Source organism: Convolutriloba macropyga, chromosome 8 (assembly GCF_964194025.1).
Source record: "Convolutriloba macropyga chromosome 8, txConMacr16.3, whole genome shotgun sequence".
Classification (NCBI taxonomy): Eukaryota; Metazoa; Xenacoelomorpha; order Acoela; family Convolutidae; genus Convolutriloba; species Convolutriloba macropyga.
Window position 1 is genome coordinate 27,551,282 of NC_134475.1, and position 5,940 is coordinate 27,557,221.

At 31.8% G+C, this 5,940-nt stretch overlaps 1 long non-coding RNA gene across 1 annotated transcript; it reads right to left on the reverse strand.

The window, feature by feature from the left end:
* Positions 1 to 528: 528 nt before the first annotated feature.
* On the reverse strand, positions 529 to 5,668 carry LOC142344051 (uncharacterized). The gene is made up of 2 exons (XR_012759240.1): positions 5,599 to 5,668; positions 529 to 1,013 (listed from the first exon to the last, which is right to left on the reverse strand). It is a non-coding gene; the product is annotated as an uncharacterized LOC142344051 (long non-coding RNA).
* Between the last annotated feature and the right edge of the window lie 272 nt (positions 5,669 to 5,940).

Consider the following 5,940-nt stretch of genomic DNA (forward strand, 5'->3'; position numbering starts at 1 on the left):
GCAGAATTTTAATTCTAGAAGACCTTTTTAGGGCACCAAATTTCAGCTAGCTTGCTTTGGTGTTTAAAGCGATTGTATCAGCGGTTTCTAGGGCTTCACTTTTGGTAAACTTAAACAATGTGGACCAAAAAATCATAATTTGTGCAGCTTTTGATGAAAAAAGTCTGGATTCTGAAAATTTTTAGCTTCATTAACGCTCCTCTGTCTCTAACTGTTACAATAACACTCTACTGTGCAAAAAGTTTTAACCTATTTTTAAATTGTTTTAGCAAAGAAATTACTGAAAGTGTGAATAAAACCGTCAAATTTTCACAAAACTGTAGACCTCGATAACTCCCTAAAAAATGAAATTTAAAGAAATCTTTTTAATTCCATATTCTATTATGTACGTCCTTTTTAGTTATACCACTCACAAGTCTCTACGATAATTATATCGATCGGCCAAATTTGTCTGAACAAAAAAAACCATTTGAGTATATAGTTTCTCCGTCCCCACTAAAGTGGGGGTCGGAACAAAAAAAGCTAAGAGAACAAAAAGATAATCTAAATTGTATAGAAACTAAAACAATTGTAGATACTGAACATGATCTGATTTTACCATGTTGGAACTCAAAATGCAGTCATTCTTAATTTTCGCAATCCAATTTACAGTTTCAGAAACGAAAATTAAACTTTTATAGTTGATCGATGAACTTTTTCTGTAACTACGATGGTCAAGCTGAACATTTTTGAGTATAGACATCAAAAGTTTATCATGCTCTTTTATCAATCAACAGTATTATCAGAATAAGTACAGCCAAGTAAATCCACAACCACGACCCAAATAACTCATGGACAATCTGAGCTGCATCTGTAGAGTTGTTTCGACAACTATCGACTGCTTCAAATGAAGTTGTGACAAAAATGATGGAGTTATTTATATTCGTCCTCCATGCAAGTAGTTGGCTTTGTTTAGAGGCTGGGGGCATAGAAGCGAAGCTCCAAAGTGTCAGAGCAGCAGATGGGCCCATTTTCTATAGTCAACAAATTTATACCTCATTATTGATTATAACAAGGAGGCTCGGTAATGTGCGTAAGAAAGCTCGGTAATGATCCGACGCCACTCCACCGCATGTTTGACTTAAAACACAAAAAGAAATAAAATGCGTCATTGGAGAGTCGATGATACCTGCTATTAAGGAGACTACGTGAAAAGACAGACAACACAATCAAATAAAAGCAACAAGCCCTAATTACGACCATAACTCAAGGTGTATCTTTTGAACGCTTAATGGAAAAGTCAGAATAACATCAGATAAAACCTAAATGAAATAAATTGACTTTCATTTCACCTGAAAAGATATAGTAGCTGGCTTTATTAAGAGATCGCACGTAGACAAAAACAAAAAAAAATCAAAGTTAAAAAATATGTTTACACCATTGACAACAATTAATTTCAAAGACATTAAAGCCAAACAAACTGAAATCGTTAAATCAGCTTATTTTCATCTCAAAATGAAACCATTGAGACCTTTGACTATCCAAATTGGCATAGGAATACAAAAACCACAAATACATGCACATATTAAAAAGTCAATTTCTGCGAGAAAACGGTTTTGAATTCTTTAAAATCATAATCTCTTCACTAAAAATAATTGATTATAAGCACTTGGGCCTTCTTTCTTTTCTTTCAATGCAATTAATGTAATATGTGATTTCCCAATAGTCACACATGACATCACAAAAACTTTAAAAGTTAGAAAATCTCCAAAAAGAAATGTTAAGTTTAGTTTCAAAGCCAGAAACCATAATTTTTTTCATTGAAAGAGTTTTGACGCCGAAAAGACTTTTGGTGAACGATGAATGTGTGTCCAACGACCTTCATTTGCTCAAAAATTTGATTCGTAAATTATTGTGTTGGGGTATTAAGCGACTCTATGGACTGTTACTAACAACAATAAAGAACAAAAGGTAGAAAAGTTCGACTTAAAAAAGAACAGCGCCGCATTAAAATCCAAATAGTTTTTGAATTGTGAAATTCCAAAATTATACCAAATTTATCTATTCCTGCTCATCCAATAAACAGAGAATTGTTCCACAATATACTGAAAAGGTTATGAAGACAAAAATCAATATAAAAAAAATTAAAAAAAAAAAGAATTTTGGATTTTTATCGAGATTTGTAACAAAGAACCAATAGATATAAACTGAAATAGTTTCCTTAACAGCTCCTTAGATAGCGAATAAGACCTTTGATCGTTTATACTTAACTATACGATTACAAAAATAAGAACAAGCGCTGGCGAAACTCAAGATTTCTTTAAAAATTTAAGAAAACACGTTTGACTACCAAAGAATCCTGAGCTTTATTAGAAAACATAAAATTTATAAAATTTATGAAAATACAATTTCCATTAATTTAATTTCTTTAAATGAAAACAGTCTTGTTTGTTTGTGGGTAATTGGGTAGAGGGAATTTGCACAAGAAAATATTACAAAACGGACAGGGTCAAATGACAATCCAATTCATTTTACGTTACAAAAATCAAGACGACAACAAAATTGACTTTTCTATCACTCCGGGGTTGTTGATTGTTTCAGACAAAAGTGCAATAAATGTTTTGGCGATAGAAATAAATGATGGAAATAGAAAAGGGTTCAATTTTAATAATTACCAATACAATTTTGTGAAAGGCCGCCAATTTGGTTTGAGAACAGTATCACATGAACCAGAGGTAAAAATAGCCCTCATCTGTGTAGACAATGATTATGCCAACACTTTGTCTACAATTTGGACCAAGAGGGCTAAAGAAAAATATTTGTGCCATCTTTCAAGAAAAATGAAAAAGAGGCTGAATTTTCAAAAATTTTAGCAAAATTTCAGGTGAAAGTTAGTTCAAATCCTTTAGCAACTCTCTTTTATCTTTAAGTTTAAAACAAATGAGACTCTTATTAAGAGTTTTAACAAATTTATTGAAATTTTCAAGCAGATTGTAAAAATTGCAAAAACAAAATGAACAAAACAACGGAAAAGAGCCTAACGTTCTCAAAACTTTGAACCGCCATTACTGGAATCTGAAATTCGAAAATGGAGTTTCAAAAAAATTTCTTTTAAATTGATTTTCTAAGCTCAACAAGCTCTCTAATGATACGAATCAAAGCTTTGTACAATGAATATATCGATAACCAAATTTGACTGAACCATAAAAAAACATTTAAACATATAGTTCCTCCCCCACTAAAATGGGTCGGCACCTAAAAAAAATCTTGACAACGTCATTAAAGATCCTCCTCTAAAAACTATCACCTAAAACAATTAGAATAATAAAAATGGTGTTCAAAAACAGAAAGTAAAGATCTCGTGCCAAAAACATTTTGAGGTGACCACACAAAATTATATCACATTAAACTTATGGGAAAAAAGTCGCTGACGTAGACATTGGCCGATATTGTACAAAGAAGTTTTTCGGCGAAAGCATTGAAAGCGACATGTAATAATTTTCAAATTCAGTGAAAGAGTCACTGATTTTTCACAAAATTTGAATTATATCAATTGAAATTGAATTATGAATAAACATATCAAAATTATTTTTATTGAACAAGCCAGGATGGTTATGTATGCTCCCATCATTTTGAATTTTCTTCTGATCAGTTAACTCTGCGATCAAAAACTTTGCAGCGCCCATTTAAAAAACAATGCAAGCAAAAAGACTAAAAAGTGAATCAAAATTATTTTACTTCAACACTTCCATCCTCAATGAAAACAATGGTTGGCGTGCTATGTTTAGAACAATTTCGGACAAAATTTTATGCAGGTCTATATTTTGGTTAATCAGACTATATGATGCTCTTCTTTGTAATTTGTTCTGTCTCTCTCTCTCTCTCTCTCTACTAAATTACTACCGGTAGACTGCACGTGGCGTTTTCTAATAGACAAAACTGAGTAAAATCTCGTTTTCTTCAGAGCTTCCAAAGCAGTCAATTTTTCATCTGGTCGGTCAAAATTGGTACGATCTCCGCTGCTTAGGTTTTTTAGATACCTTAGATAACCCGAACTTAGCTAGAAACTAACAGTTCCAGGCACCGTTTGTCTTGACTCAATTTTCTCATTTGAGCTATCTGATTAACCAATTTTGGTCAGTATTAGGGGTATACATTATTCTCATGATTATACAAAACGCTTATTTATTTGGTTTGATAATTTTGAACTCTATGCACGCATCATCGCCTTCAAAGACACATTTTTACAATCTCCAAATTTCTGAAGTTAGTTTTATTTTTATAAGCTGTTTATTTTATTGCATTGGGTCGCTGTCTTTTCTTCAGATCTTTTTACACAATTTATGTTTCGAAGTTAAATTAGCGTAGTGACTTTGATAACTCCGGAACAGTAAGTGACACAAAAACGAGTGTCTTTGCGGCGTGAAATTTTTTTTCTAACTTTAAAGTAGAGTGAGAAAACGGTGCTTGAACAAGCGTTAGGGTTCTTGATTGCGGTCTTTTGTTCAAATGATTTTAATTTTGAATTTTAAATTGCAATTTAATTTTGATTTTTTGCTTTTTTAAAATTTTTGATCGGGTTTTGTTCTAATTGTTTTGCAAAATCCAATTCTAGTCATTTCTAGGTCTAGTTTTTTTGTTTTGTCAAGGATTTATTTTTGAAGAGTAAAAGAAAAATTTATTGATGGCATTCCAATAAGACTTTTGTAGAAATTGCGCTTTTCATCGTGACTGAACTGTTATCAAAACAAATTTGTTGGATAGTTATCTGTTCTTTTCACAAATTGAAAAATACCAAAAAACTAATCTTTATAGTAAACTTGTTACAGTGACAACATGGGTACCCCAGTTGAGAAAGCCTCAATTTTAAATAAAAGAAATTGTCTTCAATGCAGCTTAAAATTAGGGCATCACATAAAGTACAGACCAATTACTTTCATACTTAAAATCTATACAGGACAGTTTTTTCTTGCCTCGATATTGGCCCACAACTGTCGTTTAATACTTCCAGATCAAGACTAGGGCAAAACGACCGTACCGATATTTTATTCGGTTTAAAAAACGACGATACCGAATCTCCCATGGGTTTGGAAAACGACGATACCGAAGCTCTCCTAATTTTAAAAACGACGATAACGAATCTTCTTTACGTTCAAAACCGAACATACTGAACATACCGAAGATTTCTTAGATGCAAAACCGAATGTCGAACAATATTTGCGTCGTTTTTGTTCGATCTTATCAACTAGGGTAATGAGGTAATTATTTAATATTTCTTCATCAATTATCACACGGGATTGCATTGATTTCTCTTGCGATGAGATACCTGTAAAAAGATTTAATACACAAAAATGTTTCATTTAGACAACTAGACCTCATTTCTACACCCAAAAACCTGGTATTTAAGTTATGATGTTTATAAGTTTGTCTCATAAACGATTGTCAACAAAATTGATTTTTCAAACTATGAAAAATTTAACTAGCGAAAACGTACATAATTCTACAATTCAAATATCGAAATGGCTAAACGTGGTCTGTTTGTTCCAACGCCAGCAACATTTAAAAGAACCACTAAAAATTAGCTTATCATTAAACATATTCAGCTATAAATAATTTTACCTTGATAATAATCAGTTACCAATGTTTCAATTAAGATAAATAAATTATATTTCAGAATTATTAGTTCAGGCTATAGGTGAAATCAAATGTTGAAGTTATGGTGACATTTACTTCCGACTTTATCTATTCAATTAGAGCAAATATGAACTCGCCTTGGTCCTCTTGTCTCATGATTCAACATTCACTGAATTTCGATTGTTTAAGATAAATCATAATAATGTTGTCGAAGGAATGCAAAAATTCTCATTGAATGGAAAAATATAGGTAGATTTAATTTTGCCAATCGATTGGTTTTCCTTAATCAATTTGAATAACAGAACGAAAGCCAATTTCTTAGAGACG